Source organism: Bos mutus, chromosome 23 (genome assembly GCF_027580195.1).
Source record: "Bos mutus isolate GX-2022 chromosome 23, NWIPB_WYAK_1.1, whole genome shotgun sequence".
NCBI classification, from domain to species: Eukaryota; Metazoa; Chordata; class Mammalia; order Artiodactyla; family Bovidae; genus Bos; species Bos mutus.
The window spans coordinates 20,512,100-20,528,073 of record NC_091639.1 but is presented as its reverse complement, the minus strand read 5'-3'; the positions used below and the strand labels follow the sequence as shown (position 1 = coordinate 20,528,073).

Here is a 15,974-nt window from a genome sequence, read left to right as displayed (position 1 = left end):
CACTGGCATTATGAAAAACTCGAAACAAGCTACATAAATGATATTAAAAATATTGGTCTGGTGCGCCCTTGGTTCACTAAGTTTTTTCATTGCTATCAGCAGACTCTGCATTCTCTTCACTTAGAAGGCCTACTTCTCAGCCACTAGCTCCAGCCCAGTCCTACTGTCTGATTGTCACTGGCTTCAGACTTAATGGACACATGCCCAGCCTCCACCCCTGAGTACATAAACAGACACCATGAGCCTCAAAACATATTCAGGAAACTAGAATTCGGCTGCTGTACATAGCATGCCTTTGCTCTTCCATTTAAACATCTGGGTTGAGGTAGCATGGAATGCTTGTGATGCCTACCTGTACCATAAACTGTTTTCCTGATGTTTACAGGCATTTTTCTCAACTCTTCATTCATGCATGCAGACTTTTAATGTAAAATTAGTCATTGTAGATACGGAGCATGCTGGCCTTAAGAAATATACAATTGAGTGGAGAGGACCACTGAGCAAACAGCTGTTCACAAGAATGTGATAAATGCGAATGAGGAGTGTGCTCTGCACCCTAGGCGAACAAGGAAAGAGCACGATCCAAACGGGGGGAAGAATTAAGAACTCGATTAGGTTTGCGAATATTTCTGTTAGTTTGTTTGTTTACTCTGGTCCCTATTTCCCGGTTTCCTTCCGTTCTCATTAGCAAAGTCCTAAGAACTCCATCATTTGCTCCTTCCAGGCCCTTCACCAGGAGGTCAAGGACTTTAGGCTGGCAGGTTATTGCTATAATGAGACTTCAAAGTAGACCGTAAATCTTTATATCGTCTCATCTGGGAAAGTAGAGGGCAGACAAATCAAAAGAAGAGCGAGTGTACATCGGCTACATCCAGAAATTCCATGATATGAAAGTGCAAAAACATCTTAAAGGCTAATTAATGATGATTTAAAGAGCACCCACACCGATAGGGCCAGTGGCGCAATGGATAACGCATCTGACTACGGATCAGAAGATTCCAGGTTCGACTCCTGGCTGGCTCGAGGTCTCCCCTCCCCTCTTTAGGGGGATGGTAGGGTGGTGTGTTTTTACAACCCACCTGAGACTCTCAGTATGAAGAAGTCCTCTTAAAACCTTTATTGTTACGATCATCACAAAGAATGGAGGGAAGATGACCGGGGCGGGGCTAGAAAAGATACACAAAAGAATAAGACAGTAATCTTGCACATCAACTAATATCTTTTGTACTATCGCCTGTTGCATGGAAAACTCTACCTTTTGAGAACGCTTGCCTCTTGAGAATATAGTGCTCTCTAGAGAACAGAATCTTTGACGAATCCTGCTAAAATTTCTCCAGCGTTCAGCTGTCCGAGTCCACACCGAAACAAGCAACAGCGATGTCATAAACAACAAAGAGAACCGTAAGTAGGGAAGGCAGAACGCGTGGGAATCAGCGGTCAGGTCTTAGAAGAACCTCGAGTGAGGAAAAGCACTTCGTAAGCGTTCAGATCTTCACACAGTAAACAAGGACGATGTGGATCTTGTATCTATCAAGGATTGGGAGATGCGAATGGGATCTGCTGGGAGGAGCTGCCAGCATGTTTCCCTGCCCTGCAGGTGTCTGCAGAACATCAACCCAATACCGCGCTTTAAACGCATCAAGCGCAGTCCGGGGTCGGCGACTCAAAGTTGAGAAGTCCCTTCGGTCGCTGCCCTCGAGAAGTGACTCCTCGTGAGGGTCGAGGACGCTCAAGCAGCCGGGTCAGCTAACAGAAGGGAGTAAATGGACGGATTTTTCTATCATTGTCTACTGAGATCCATGCTGAAAGAGCACTGGAGGCGGCTGAAGGAATTCGAGGACAGACAAGAAGAGAAACGAGAACAAAGAAGAGAAAGAGAGTGGGAAGAATGGCTCCTTTCATCCTGGCTGCGTTGTTGCCTTTTAGGATACTGTAGATCAAACTTCTTCTTTTAAAGCCTGGAATAGGAGGTACATTTCTTGAGTCAAAAGACAGATACCACCAATACCACTGCCCAGGTTGCTGAGCCAAAGTGTGCCGGGCAGGAGGAAAGTCTTGAAGAATTTGCATTCTCATTCCCTTCCTGCTTTCACACTCATCAGTACCGACCCCTCCCTCTGCCGAGCCACCCGTTGTAGTTATGCTTCACTTTGTTCAGGGGACTTCTAACAAGGTAATAGCTATCTTGATTATCCAGATTACTAACCAAGTTGTTGTATCCAAACGCTCCGGGAGGCAAACTCATTCAGAAGGACAGCGTGAATAGTGGAGTGCAGTTTATTACACCGGCGGGTCCAAGGCAGAGTTTCCTCTTTAGCCAGGGACCCCTACCGATTTTTGTTACAACCTTTTCTACCTAAAGTGTATGTGCCCAAGCCCACATCCCCAAATTTCTTAAGTCTGCTCTGGAAAATGTTAGAGATACAATCAGGTTACAGCCTGATTCACAATCAGATAATTCACAATCTGAAGGTCACCTAGTCATGCAGAGTAGTCCGCATCAATGGGCACTGCAAAGATTACAGAGGTAATTGATTACATAGTGGTTTATTACACTCTTCCTGGCTCCAGGGAGTCTAGGTGCGAGCTCTGCCTGGTTGGGTGTTTGTCCCTTGGTGGTGGTGGGCTGGGGGCGGCGGGGGTTGGGGGGGTGGCGCGGGGGAGTGGTCGGGGAGGGAGCTGCCTGGCCATTTGGTATGTTGTCTCCCTGGTTACCAGATAAGTAGTCCAAAGTTCATTGAGAGGGCAAGATGGAGTTCCTTTCCTTTTAAAAATGGAGTCAGTCCAGTCAGGGCAACCTGCTCCTTTCCTTCTTCAAGGTAATGGAGTTAACAGCAGGCTGTAACCAAGCTGTGAGAAAACTAACACCCTAATCAGATCTCTCAAGTGTTTTCCAGAAAGCTGAATAATAAACCACGTTCCAGTATTTTCCCCTCCTTCAAATTCATTAGGAAGACTTTATCATCTCTTTATTATTAGCCTGAAACTTTGGTAACTATGAAACTTGACAGCAGGAAAGTTCAAATGTCATCTGCTCAGTCTGATGACCTCAGCTAAAATGCAACGTACCCTGTTACCCCCATAGCCCTCACTGTTTCTAGACCCACTTCCTGCTTTATTTGTCTCCGTAGGGCCTGAATGACAGTTGTTGATGGAAAACCAAATTTCCTCTTCGTCCTCTCCCAGACAGTCACGTTGATCAAAGGCAAACAAATAAATTCATACATTCAGCCCCTCTGCTCGTGGATTCTTGTCCAAATCCCAGTTTCTATTCCAGCCATTTTTCATAAAGGTAAATATTTTGATTCTCCTGAAGTTTGTATTAACTTCTGATTGCAGTGTCAAACCTGCTATTTGTAAAAGGAAGTATAGGTTATCTTAACATTTCTGTTGATTTGACTTCCCTTCCCTTTCTTCTCAAAACAAGTCGATTCGATTGACATTCTGTACACAAAAAAATAAATTCATATTGAACCCCCACATTAGTATCTTCAGCATGGTAAAGGAAAGCTTCACTGATCACCCTACTGGATGAGGTTGTTGCATTCAACTTCAAAATTAACACCAAATTCCTCCTCCGGAGACAGACACTAGCCTCACCCCATGTCCCCCCTAACTCTTGTTCGTAAAAAAAAATTTAGCATCTGAGATCTTCCCTCAACTTCAAAGAGCAAATTTAATCAGAGAAGTGAGAAAATGCAGAAACAAAAGAAAGCGGTCAAACAAGACAATAGTTTAGCCATAAAATAGAGCCTTGAGCCTTTAGTTTCTTCTCAAGGGCTATGGTTAATATTATGAGCCATATCCTTGAATTATTTTGCAGATACGAAAACTCCTATCAGATGAAAAAGTTGACTGCATGCTGACCAATAGTTTGTAGATCTCAGACTGGTTGGAGGCAAAAACTGACAATTGTTACCCAAAATATTACCTTGTTACCTCACCATCAGCCAATCAAAGAGTTGCACACTGCTCCTAATGCACCCTGAGACAGTCTCCCTCACACTATCACACTGTCACACTGTCCTGGGCTCAGTCACATCTGACTTTTCAGGACCCCATGGATGGTAGCCCGCCAGGCTCCTCTGTCCATGGGATTTCCCAGCAAGAATACTGAAGTGGATTGCCGTTTCCTACTCTACGGGATCTTCCCCACCCAGGGATCAAACTTGGGTCTCTTGCATCTCCTGCATTGGCAGGTGGATTCTTTACCACTGAGCCACCTGGGAAGCCCTTGATTATATACCCTGAGACAGTCACCCTCACATTGTCTTTAAAAACCCTGCCTTCAAAGACTTTGGGGTATCTGAATCTTTTGAGCTGGTTCTCCTTGCTTGGCACCCTGCAATAAATCCTTCACCTTCCTTCATCACAACCTGATGGCAGCTGACTGGCTTTGCTGCTCTGAGGCCAGCACCCCAAAGTTTGGTTTAGTAAACTATGATAAATAGTTTTGTTGCCAAAACTCAATTAGACTACATGAAATAATCTCCATAAATCTCTTAGCATAATTAATAGCATATAAAGTTGAAAAAAATGGAAGACTTTTTAAAATTAAGTTCAGTTTATGTTTTTGTCGGGAAGAATGTCTCCAGTCACATAGATGCAAGTGGAGATATAAAGATAGAGAAGTATGGACTATAGACAAATTTGAAGGATACTGATTCAGTCAGTAAGAGAAATAATATTAACTGAGCACCTTCTATGTTTCTTCAACAAAGATCATGAAAGATGTAATTTCGGTTGAGGGCAGGAAACACAATGTCTTTCGAACACAAGACCAGCAAAAGACAGACACGATGAATTGTCCTTATTGCTGAAGTATAGATGGTCCTGTCTTAGGTTGAATACTGGAAAGGCATGGACTCTACCTTTCATAAATACGGACTCCTACCCATGTAGCATTGACTTAAACATTGTGATTTTCAAATAACATAGAGTAGATTCTTTAAAAGCTGAAAACAGATGAAATAGACATGCTTGGAAAATGCTGTTTCATATTTTAATTTCAATGTACAGACATTAAGTTGTCTGCCCTCTTAGCGCAGCTGGCAGCGCGTCAGTCTCATAATCTGAAGGTCCTGAGTTCAAACCTCAGAGAGGGCAGGCCCTCACTTTTTTCACAGTTGGTCTGGTGAAAAGCCAAGTTGAAAGAAAAGAAAATGTGTGTGATCTGCGCTTAAAGAAATCAATACAAAAGAAAACTAGCAAATGCTGCCAGATAAGCATTGGATGCTGCTGCTGCTGCTGCTGCTAAGTCGCTTCAGTTGTGTTCGACTCTGTGCTACTCCATAGATGGCAGCCCACCAGGCTCCTCTGTCCACAGGATTCTCTAGGCAAGAATATTGGAGTGGGTTGCCATTTCCTTCTCCAAATCATGGGGTGGATGTTCCAATATTCAATATTCACTCAAGAAAATGGAATCAATTTTCTGGTTTGTTGCACTCTCAGCAGTTTGAGTGAAATGGATAAGAAATTTAGATTACACCAGAAAACAAAAGCTATACTGTATTTTTGATCTTCCTCTCCTCCTGGTGGAAGAAGCAAGGGAAGTTTTCTCTTCCAAATTCATGCTCTAAAGATTGTCCAACCAGAGTTAAGACATGGGGAAGGGTAAAATCATTTATTTTTTAAATCATGTAACAAATATTTCTTGTTAATGCACTGTTCTGGGTGCAGTTGAGAATTTGGGGCTCTCCCACTCATTGTGTATGTCTCTATAGAAACAGCTGTGATTGTTACAAGATTTTGGAAATAAGGCATATATATAGGAGGAGACAGTGGGGTAGCTTTTGTAGATCTAACCTGTAGATCTGGGGTAGTTTCTGTAGATCTAATCTGCACCACATTCTAGAAAGTGTCCTGAAAGTTTATTGATTTTATGCAAGTCATTTGATTAACCTTGCAAATAACCCAAATATCATCACTCCCATTTGAAAGATGGAATTGAATTTCAGGGAAGTTGAATCATTTTTCTCAAGTCTGTTAGCTTTAAGGAGCAAAACCAGACATGAAAAGCTGGTTGTTTGTTTGTTTTCTATATGAAACGATGTGAGCTTGTCTTTTAATTTAAGGTATAGCCTCATAAGTCTATAAGGAATACCAGTTCCTCCCTTCACACATTCATAGAACAAATTTTTAAATGAGTGTATTTAGTTTTCCACTCATCAGACACTAAATCAAAATCACTTCTGTGTCTGTCACCCAGGGTCCAGACTTCTAAGTGTCCTTGACTACTTCTTCTCCCTCAAATCTCTACATCCAGTGTCTTGACACATACTTAGATATTGTAGATCCTTCCTACACAACTCTCCAGAATCTTTCTCTTTCTTCTCATACATCTATGCCTTGATCTATTCTATGCTTATGGAGAAAGTATTCTGTGCCAGAGAGAGTCTTGGACTGGAGATGCAGAAAGACTCATGCTACTGCTAATCTCAGAAGCTAAAAGAATAAACCTCAATCCCTTAATATAACTTCTTTTTCATTCTCCTTAATTCCAGTTTCCCCATTTCCTACCTATATGGCAGTCAAAATTAAAAATTTATCATAAAATGTTACCTTGATTACGTAAGCTGTCTGCATGGGATTTTTTTCAAGTGTTCTTAAGCCTCCAGTTTTCTCGCCAGTGTATCTTCATGTGTCCAGGCTTTTCAACCACTGTTTCCCTTCATGTCTATTTTACACACAAAAACGCACATACACCCACTCCAATTGAACAGGTATATTTCTGAACACAGGAATCCCTACCTCCATGCCTTTTCCTTCCATCCTGTGTTCACTGTACATCTACATCCTACAATGTCCATGCATTTTTCCTTTTCTCTATGTCTCACCTCTAATTTCTGATGGCTTTTGTATGTAATAGTATGTACTTCTTTTTTGTTCTTGCATATAGCATAAATACATAACTTCTCAAGACCTGCCTCAGCAAGAATCCCATAAATATTCCAGAAATAAAGCAATGTGTAAGTTTCTGTAGTGTGGTGGTTATCATGCTTGCCTAACACGCTGGAGGCCCTTGGTTCAAAACTAAGCAGAAACAATTGCTCCCTTGTACCTTCTACCATCTGGGAAAACTCAGCCCTCTGCCTCTCCTAAAGGGAACCAGTGATCATCTCATTTCTGTTGCTTTGCTGTTTTAGTTTCATGTTTAAGAAACAGATAGATTATCAATCTGAGATAGTCCGGCTGCATTAGCCCACTGTTCTGGGTGAGTCCTCCCAAATGGGATGTGGTCCCTTCTGTTGGAAAAATCTGAAATTCATAGTTTTTTGGCCAGATTTTGTCACAGTGACTTTCTTTTTTCCTTGGCAGAGGAATAGGTACCAACTGCTCTCTGGCCTTGGAGGATCCTTGAGAAGATGGACCCTTAGTCCAGCTTAAAGACCTTGACATTTCCTGAAGTTCTAGCAGCCTGGAAGAATGAATAATGACGTGGATACAGTCCACTGAAAAATGGAAGGAAAAAAATGCATGCTGGATGTGGGGAATTAGCTCAAGTGGTAGAGCGCTCGCTTAGCATGTGAGAGGTAGTGGGATCGATGCCCACATTCTCCAGTTTTTACTCTTTCAGCTGAGGAACTGTAAATCTTCTAAATTGTAGAAAGAAAGGAAAAAATTAGACACTTTGGACTCTTCCCTGGGTAAGGGCAAAACAGGACAGGCCTGGCTCTATTGGCCTTCAGTATGTACATCTCTCATTAATGATAAATCTAGTAGATTAGAAAAATCAACAAACACGTTGAAAAAATAAACACCACCATACATCAATGGATCGAACTGACCTTATAAAGCAAAATCACAATGAAGTTCTACCAAAGAGTTGAGGGAAAAGCAAGATCATATCAAAAATAAAAAATCAAGAATGGTCAGATTGAAGCAAAGGGACATTGTGGAAACAAACATTTTTTAAAGTATTATTTAGTTGTAAGTGCCAGGGAAGACTGAAAGTAGTGAAACCAGAAGAAGACTGTCTCTTGTCAATATACATACTAGCTCCAGAGGTTTGGGTGGTCAGATTTCTTCTGAATCAACTGGGCCTACTGCAGTGCCAAGCACAGAGCAGCTCCCCAATGAATATGTCCTGACTGAATGGAAAGGAAGTGATAGATTTAACAGAGTTTCACAAGAATAATAGTATTTGCCAGGACAGTGAATGTGGATTTTGAAGGTGGAGAATGAGCCAAAATTGACTTGGAAGTCTAAGTCCAGAACACCAGCACAGAAGATGTTAGGAATTAGAGTTTAGATGAATGAGTTATTTTGGAGAACAGACAGTGAGACCCTCAGCTGCAGCAGAAAAATAAAATCACAATTTGGAATTTAAAATCTGTTTCTCAATTCATTCTTTGCTACTTAGCAGCTCAGGGACCTTAACTTTTCTGAGTCTCCATTATATCTGAAAAATGTAAATTATGATGCATACTTCTGTTGCTGAAATTCAATTTGAATGTATGAAATCATCTCCATAAATCCCTTAGTATGATTTTAAGGCTGAAATAAATGAGAAGGTTTTGAATTAAGTTCAGTTTGTGTTTTTTGTAAGGAGAATATCTCTGGGCATGTAGATGCAACTGGAGACATAGAGTGAGATAAAGAAGTATGGAGTGCAGACAAATTTGAGGAATATTAATTCACTTAGTCAGTCAGTGAACTATTAATAGTATTTAGTGGGTACTTCTTAGGTTTCTTTTAAATATAAGGTATCAAGGAAAATGTAAGAGTGACTGAGGTCTCTGAAGGATACAACAGGCAGATCATTAGATCACAAGAGGGAAAAAGAGCAGCAAAAAACTAGTACAATTGTTACTGGACCAGTACAAATGGTACTGCAGGCCAGAGGGTCCAGTTGTTGGGTATATGTTGGAAAGGTGTGGACTCCACCATTCCTGGATGTGGAACCCTTCAAGTGCAGCACTGGCTTAAATGGAATGATTTACAAGTAGCATGGTTACATTCTTTAAAAGTTGGAAACTGCTAGACATGACTGGAAAGTACTATTTTATGTTTTACTTTCAATGACAGAAGCTGGGATCATCTGCCCTCTTAGCGCAGTAGGCAGCGCGTCAGTCTCATAATCTGAAGGTCCTGAGTTCAAGCCTCAGAGAGGGCAAGTGTTTTATATTTGTTGTTCAGCTCTGATGGGCAAGGCGAGTCAGAGCTCGAGGCACCCCCCACCCCACCCCACCCACCGCCTCTGGACCTGCCTGAGCATCTACCCCAAAACCAGAATCTGTCCGTTTTACTATTTTATGACTTTCACCAACTCCTTTGACATTCACGGGGGGCTATCCCGATCACTTTTCTCTGTAGGAAAATCAATTTAGAACTTTAGTTAATAAGTCTCCAGGGTATAATAAGGTGTGTTCCAATTCAAATCCCTCAGAAAGCTTTCTAACCTGCCTGACAGGTTTCCAGACTCTTGCAGCTACGCATGTGATTGTTCACAGCCTCCCAACCACGAGAGGCATGGGAAGCTTAAGATATTCTAACAATGCAGAGCCTCTTGGGGAGTTAGAAATTGTTAAAATAGAACTAATAGAGGAATTCTTTGTTGAGCTAATGCCTGCTGCCAAGTTTCCATATGACTTACCCACTGTGTCCCTGGGAGTGTATTGATTAATATAGTTGGTATATAGAAATATAAGTAGAAGCCTTAATGTTAATAATAACCCTAGACCCTTTAGCTAATAAATTCTTCCCTTGATTATCCCCCACTGCACCTTTGCCCTATAGGAATGCAACTCTATCTAGTGCTTTCAGGGAGTGGCACCGAACTTTAAGAAAAATCACCTCTGGAGAAAATAAGTTTTTCTGGTTGACTAACCTTTATCAGAAGTAAAATGTTAGCAGGTCTCCTGACCAGAAGATGATGTAAATCACCTAAAGCCTTTGTATCTGATAAGTTTGCAGAAAAAAAGCCTCATTTCAATAAGGGTCAAGGACTGCTGACCTTGCATGACTTTGCACCCCCTATTACCTTCTATGTACAACTTAGGGTATAAAAGCTCCTTTTGAAAATAAAGCTACGGACCTTGCTCATTAAGCTTGGTCTCCCCGTGTCATTCTTTCTCTTTCCTTTTCCTTTTCAGGCTGATTCCCTGGAGCACAGGGGCCCTCTGCGTTCACTTTCCTGCCTGGGCTTCTAAGACCCACTCGAGAAGGTGCCTAAGGTGGGGCACCTTCCGCGATTCAAAAGGGTGCCTTCGGCCTTCGTGAACAGAGCAAGTCCCGTGCTGGGTCCTTATTGGCTTTTCGTAAACCAAGGAATATCAGCCTCTTTTCTCTCCTCTATTTTCTTAACTGCAAAATTCTTTCCTTATCTCTTTCTCTATCCTTAATCGCCAATGCCATCCTCCCAGAGGAATCCCTGGATCCAACCAGGGCTGGACCCCGGTAGTTCAGCCTTGTCTGACTCTTTGTGACCTCACAGACAGTGGCACTCCAGGCTTCCCTGTCCTTCACCATCTCCCAGGCTTCCCTGTCTTTCACCATCTCCTGGAGCTTGCTCAAACTCATGTCTATTGAGTTGGTGATGTCATCCAACCATCTCATCCTCTACTGTTCCCTTCTCCTCCTGCCTTCAATCTTTCCCAGCATCAGGGTCTTTTCCAATGAGTCAGTACTTCACATCAGGTGGCCAAAGTATTAGAGTTTCAGCTTCAGCATCAGTCCTTCCAGTGAATATTCAGGACTGATTTCCTTTAGAATTGACTAGTTTGATCTCCTTGCAGCCCAAGGGACTCTCAAGAGTCTTCTCCAAAACCACAGTTCAAAAGCATCAATTTTTTGGCACTCAGCTTTCTTTATAGTCCAACTCTCACATCCATACATGACTACTGGAAAAACCATACCTTTGACTAGACAGACCTTTGTCAGTAAAGCAATGTCTTTGTTTTTTAATATTCTGTCTAGGTTTGCCATAGTTTTTCTTCCATGGAGCAAGCGTCTTTTAATTTCGTGGCTGCAGTCACCATCTGCAGTGATTTTGGAGCCCAAGAAAATAAAGTCTCTCACTGTGTCCATTGTTTCTCCATCTAGTTTTCCATGAAGTGATGGAACCAGATGCCATGATCTTCGTTTTTTTAATCTTGAGTTTTAAACCAGCTTTTTCACTCTCCTCTTTCACCCTCATCAAGAAGCTCTTTAGTTCCTCTTCACTTTCTGCCATAAGGGTGGTTTCATCTGCATATCTAAGATTACTGATATTTCTCCCAGCAATCTTGACTCAAGCTCGAGCTTCATCCAGCCTGGCATTTTGCATGATGTACTCTGCATATAAGTTAAATAAGCAAGGTGACAATACAAAGCCTTGATGTATTCCTTTCCCAATTTGGAACCAGTTTGTTGTCCCATGTCCAGTTCTAGCCATTGCTTCTTCACCTGCATACAGGTTTCTCAGGAGGTAGGTAAGGTGGTATTCCCATCTCTCTAAGAATTTTCCACAGTTTGTTGTGATCCACACAGTTAATGGCATAGTCAATGAAGCGGAAGTAAATGTTTTTCTGAAATTCTCTTGCTTTTTCTATGATCCAACGGATGTTGGTAATTTGATCTTTGGTTCCTTTGCCTTTTCTAAATTCAGCTTGTACATCTGGAAGTTCTTGGTTCAGGTACTGTTGATGGTTAGCTTGGAGGATTTTGAGTATGAACTTGCTAGCATGTGAAATGAATACAGTCTGTGGTAGTTTGAACATTCATTGCCTTTCTTTGGGATTAGAATGAAAACTGACTTTTTCCAAGCCTGTGGCCACTGCTGAGTTTTCCAAATCTGCTGGCACACTGAGTGCAGCACTTTAACACCATCATCTTTTAACAGCATCATCATCACTCTTCACCTGTACAGCTCAATGCCCATATTTTTTCCTTCACTGTAACATGCTCTTGTGTCTTATTTCCGATGGCTCTTATCTGTAATATTTTGTACCTTTTTATTGTTGTATCATATGGTGTAGATATATAATTTCTCATGACCTGCCTCAGTAATGATGGAAAAACATCTTAAAATAGAACAAAGCGTGAGTTTCCCTAGTGTAATGGTCATCACGCTCGTCTAACACGTGAGAGGTCTTTGGCTGGAAACCGAGCAGAAACAGCTATGTTTTTTGCCTTCCACCATCCAGGGAAAATCAGTTCACCTTCTCCCTTAAAAGGAATCAGTGATCATCACACCCCTGCTGGTTTGTCATTTTCATCTCATTTTTAAGAAAGATAATCATCCTAAGGTAGTCCTGTTGTTTTAGCTGGCTGTTCTGGGTGAATCCTCCCAACTGGGACATTTTCACTTCTATCTCAGAAAGTCTGAAACGTGAAATTTGGAGCACCAAATGTTTCCCATGGCTACTTTTCACCCCTTTTCCTTAGAGGAGGAATAGGTACCAATCTCACTTTTGCTTCGAGTCATCTTTGGGAAGACGTGCCCTTAGCAGTCCTGGTTTCAAGCAAATAATGGAGATGGTACTCTGAAAGACTGGGGGAAAGAGCTCAATAAAGGTGGGGAATTAGCTCAAGTAGAAGAGCACTTGCTTAGCATAAGAGAGGTAGTGGGGTTGATACCCACATTCTCCAGTTTTTAAGAAGCACTGGCAAAAAAAATATACATCCAAATTGCAACTTCAGACCTGAAAAAAGAATGTGTAGATAGAACAATAGTAAATACTTAATCCAAATGACAAAGAAGCAAGTGTACTTTAAAAAAGGGACAGAACCTCAAGGACAAACAGGAAAATAGCAAAGTTCTTATATTCACATCATTGGAAACTCAATAGAGGAAGAAAGGAAACATTGCAGGGGGGATTGATTACCCAAATCTGGCAAAAGATATAAACCAGAATAAAACATTCAGCAACCCTAAAGCAGGATAAAATGAAATAAACCCACAGGCAGACAGATGACAGTTATACTGCTTGAAACTAGAAAGGGGGGAAATGCTCTAAAGTACCAGAAGAAAATGCAAGGGAAACTGCAATCTGAATGATTGTTAATTTCTCATCAGAAACTGTAAGAACCATAACTAAATAACATGATTTTTATGTTATTTTGAAAGAAAAGACCTGTCAATCTAATAGCTAAATATAGCAAAAATACCCTTCAGACAGACATAAAGTTTACCTTCTCATTTGAAGGTAAACTGAGTGACTCCATTGCTAATGAAAGTTCTAGAAAAGAGTAATGCTGTGAGTCAAGAAAAATGATACTAGAGGGAAATAAATAGGATAGTATAAATGAAGAAAGTTAACCAAAATTTCAGAAACAGAAACTCGTTTGAAATTAAATAGCCCATATTGGAGGTTTACTAGGACTGCAGCCTGGGAAACACAGATTTAAGAAGCACAGGAGTTGTGTTCCATTGGACTACAAAATGAAGGAAGCTTATTAAAGGGAAAAACCACAAGGCCACACAGTGACGTAAGTTGTTTGTCTAGCATTGTAATTGATGCTAACAAGAAGAAAGACAGCTTATTAAGCAAGAATTGGTTAGGGTCTGCAATGGTTACTTAGTTACAAGGGGAAACCTTGAGACTACAAGTTTGCAACTGGTGGATGTTGTTCCGACTATGGCTGGTGGTGGCCCTGGGTTTGGCACAGTGATATAGGGACTGGTCTAAGGCCAGATCCTCAAAGGCCGTCCTCCCCATTTTTGTATGCCTAAACTGTGGTTACTCCCTTATGACTTCAATTTGTTGTTGGAACCATAGAAGAGAAGGAAATAACTGGGAAAGCATAATAGATTTTTACATTCCTCTTTAATTCTTTAAAGTATGTTTGATGCTTGAAAGTGAAAATCATTACATTGTCTGATGGAATTTTCATTGTATCTATATGTACTATATGAAGGGGTTGTGGTAAAGGGACTAAATGGTGGTGAGGTCTATACACAACTTGAATGGTAATTTATTGATTCTAAGTATACTGTGAAATATTAAGGATGTATATGGTAATCAATACATCACCTACTAACAATGTTTAAATAAGTCAAGTAAAGGTAGGGAGGAAGAGGAGCAAAGAAAAACAAGAAACAAAGGAAACACGCTATTAATAAATTATTTAGTAAATCTAAAAGCAAACTTATTAATAATAATATTATTTGAGTTATTATAGTCAGCAGTTTATTTTTAATGCATTCTAACAATCCAGATATATCAGATAAAATCAGTTTGTCACAATATATTAAAAATATATATGCTGATTAGAAGAAATCCACTTCAAATACAGTTAGTTGTGAGATGAAAAGCTGTACTCAAGATTAAAAATTACATAGGAGATTGAAAGCAAAGAATAGGAAAACAGACCTCATGCAAGCATTAATAAAAAAAAAATAAAGTAGATATATTACTATAAGACTAAGTAGATTTCAAAGCAGAGAAAAATTCCAGGCATTAATTTGAAGAAGTGAAGTCGCTCAGTTGGGTCCGACTCTTTGCGACCCCATGGGTTACCACCCATGGCCTACCACGCTCTGCCTTCCTTGGGATTTCCCAGGCAAGAATACTGGAGTGGGCTGCCATTTCCTTCTCCAGGGGATCTTCCCAACTCAGGGATCGAACCTGTGTCTCCTGCATTGCAGACAGACACTACCATCTGAGCCATCAAAGCCATACAATTATAAGATGTCAACTCACTAGTAAAATAACTATCCTAAATTTGTATGCCTCTGACCACAGAGCTTCAAAAACCATAAGCAATAGCTAATGAAACTGAAAAGAAACATAGAAAAGTCCTCAATTATTGTTGAAGATGTCAACAATCCTCTCTCTTTAATTGATAGATCTAGTAGATAACAAATTGGAAAATTTGTGTGGGACTAAACACTATCCACCACTGAATCTAAATGACCTTATTAAGTAAAATTTCAGTGTCAGTAAAAAGAAGGATCAAAGAGTTGAGAGAAAAGCAAAATTATATCAAAACAAAGAAACCAAAAATTGTCAGTGTGAAGCAGAAAAGTGGTATTTTAGAAAGAGTTATTTAGCTGTAAATGCCAGGGAGACTGAAAGTGGTGAAACTGGAAGTGGATCATTCCTTGTCCATATTTATCCTTCCTACTCCTGAGGCCTGGGGGTAATCAGATTCCCTTTCAGTCCCCTAAGCCTGCAACAGTGCCTAGCACAGAGCAGCTCCACAACAATAATGCGCTGAATGAATGCAAAGTAAGTGATAGATTCAAAAAAGCTGCACAAGAATAATGTTTAGTATTTGGCAGATCATTTGATATGGATTTTGAAGGACTTGGAAGTCTAAGCCCAAAAGTCCAGCACAGAAGTTGGGAATTAGTGGGTGTGAGCTGGAGTAGAGAGAGAACTCACAATTTGAAATCTAATAATTTCTCTCAATTCATACTTTGCTGTTTAACAGAAATATTACTTAACTTCTCTGAGCCTTCATTTTGTCTGGGAAGTACAAAATATGATACACAAGTTTATTACCTAAATTCAAGTGGACTATATGAAATAATCTCCATAAATCTCTTGGTATGAATTAGTATGTAAGGCTGAAAAAACAAGGTGGCTCTTTGTCAGTTTGCCGTTTTTGTAGGAAGAATGCCTCCAGCCATGTAGGTACGAATGGAGATGTGGAGTAAGACAGAGAAGTCCAGATTTGAGGACTATTGATTCACTCAGTGAACTAATATTAACTAGGCAACTCCTATGTTTCTTTCAACATGGAGATCACGGAAAATGTAAGATCAGCTGAGATTTCTGAGGGCAGGAAAAGGCACATCTTTGGAATACAAGACTAAGAAGACAGCACATTAATTGTCCCTAGCCATGCAGCCAAGATGATCTTATTTTGGGGTGAATACTGGGAAAGGCATGGACTGCATCATTCCTAATGTGGACTCCACTGGGTTTGTCATTGGTTTATTGGAATGATTTTCAAGTATTCATTAAAAACTAGGAACTGATAAAAGTGTGGGTGGTCGGAAAATACTATTTCCTCTCTACTTTCAATACAGACTACTCATACCGTCT

At 40.6% G+C, this 15,974-nt stretch overlaps 4 non-coding genes across 4 annotated transcripts; all 4 read left to right on the top strand.

Moving 5' to 3' along the window:
- The first annotated feature begins 950 nt into the window (after positions 1-950).
- On the top strand, positions 951-1,023 carry TRNAR-ACG (transfer RNA arginine (anticodon ACG)). The gene has a single exon. It is a non-coding gene; the product is annotated as a tRNA-Arg (tRNA).
- Positions 1,024-5,033: 4,010 nt separating this feature from the next.
- TRNAM-CAU (transfer RNA methionine (anticodon CAU)) lies at positions 5,034-5,106 on the top strand. The gene has a single exon. It is a non-coding gene; the product is annotated as a tRNA-Met (tRNA).
- Positions 5,107-7,487: 2,381 nt separating this feature from the next.
- TRNAA-AGC (transfer RNA alanine (anticodon AGC)) lies at positions 7,488-7,560 on the top strand. Its single transcript has one exon. It is a non-coding gene; the product is annotated as a tRNA-Ala (tRNA).
- Positions 7,561-9,042: 1,482 nt separating this feature from the next.
- On the top strand, positions 9,043-9,115 carry TRNAM-CAU (transfer RNA methionine (anticodon CAU)). Its single transcript has one exon. It is a non-coding gene; the product is annotated as a tRNA-Met (tRNA).
- The last annotated feature ends 6,859 nt before the right edge of the window (positions 9,116-15,974 follow it).